Here is a 991-nt window from a genome sequence, read left to right on the forward strand (position 1 = left end):
AGCCCTTCAGAAATCTTGCAGCCTTTTCTTCAGCTGTCCTCATATGCCTAGGGGCAAAATGGAACAAGCTCCCAAACTGCTGCTGATACTCAAGGATAGTCTTACTCCCTTGAGTTAAGGCCATAAATTCCGTCTCCTTACGGTCCCTGAAGCTACGTGGGTAATGATTGGCCAAGAACAACTCCTTGAACTGTTCCCAGGTGGGTTCCGGATGTGCAGCTAACAATATGGGCTTGGAGGCTTGCCACCAAGAGTTGGCCTCCTTCTTGAGTTGCAACCCTGCACATATAAGTTTTTGTGCTTCAGTGCACTTAATCACCTCAAATATCTTCTCCAACTCTTGGATCCACTGGTCCAGCTCTAGAGGATCACTTCCCACCTTAGAGAATACAGGTGGCAAGTTCCTCTTGAATGACTCCACTACCCTTGACGTATTATTCGTCGACGGGTAATTGGGTATATACGCCGGATAGTAAGGGTATGGAGGGGGCACCACATACGGAGGAACGTTGAAGGGTGGAATTGGAGGTGTACCTCCTACTTGTGGCCCCGTACCAGACCCTACAGGCGGGTCCTGTGAAGTAAGTATCCAGGGAGGTTGACCTGTTTGAGAAAGGTCTAACTGTTACTGTATAGCAGTCATAAATGCTTGCTGCTGTTGAAGCATTTATTGCTGGAAAGCCTGTTGTGACTACTGAATTATGGTAGCAACATCACCCGGAGTGATGACCGGTGGAGGATCCGGAAATGTAGTCACAGGTGGGTCCCCTTGTGCCACACCCTGACCAAAGGTTTCTGGAGGTTGTGGGAGTGGGGTTTTCCCCATAGAGTGGGACCTTCTAGGATTCGGTGGTCGACCGACCGGACGAGGACCGCGCGAGGTACCTCGTGCATTGCTTCTGGATCTAGTACGTACCATCGTATCCTTGCACCTTGACCATACCATACACCACATTGGTTAAACACCTTAGAATTTATATCGGCACATAAT

This window comes from Macadamia integrifolia, unplaced genomic scaffold, assembly GCF_013358625.1.
Source record: "Macadamia integrifolia cultivar HAES 741 unplaced genomic scaffold, SCU_Mint_v3 scaffold1293, whole genome shotgun sequence".
Classification (NCBI taxonomy): domain Eukaryota; kingdom Viridiplantae; phylum Streptophyta; class Magnoliopsida; order Proteales; family Proteaceae; genus Macadamia; species Macadamia integrifolia.